Source organism: Tupaia chinensis, unplaced genomic scaffold (genome assembly GCF_000334495.1).
Source record: "Tupaia chinensis unplaced genomic scaffold, TupChi_1.0 Scaffold000708_1, whole genome shotgun sequence".
In the NCBI taxonomy this organism is placed as follows: Eukaryota; Metazoa; Chordata; class Mammalia; order Scandentia; family Tupaiidae; genus Tupaia; species Tupaia belangeri.
In genome coordinates this window covers 2,105,515-2,105,797 of record NW_006160231.1, presented here as the reverse complement: position 1 = coordinate 2,105,797, position 283 = coordinate 2,105,515, and positions in this window count along the sequence as shown.

Here is a 283-nt window from a genome sequence, read left to right as displayed (position 1 = left end):
CGGCTTGTCTCCCTCGGTTTTCTCCCGAACCTCAGTCCCCTCTCGCTGGTCTCTCCAGCGCTCCTATTTTTCTCTGAATTTTTTGTCCGATTTTATTGAGAAGAACTCGGGGCTGGGGGCTTTTCGCCGCCCGTCCCCCCGCCTCCCGCTCGGCCAGAAGCACCTTTTTACGAGGTGCCCTGTCTCAACTCGGTGGGGGCCCGGGCTGGGAACCGGGAAAGAGGAGACCGGGGGGCCCGCGAGCGCGCCGGAGCCCAGACGGGAGACGGAGAGCGACACCCGC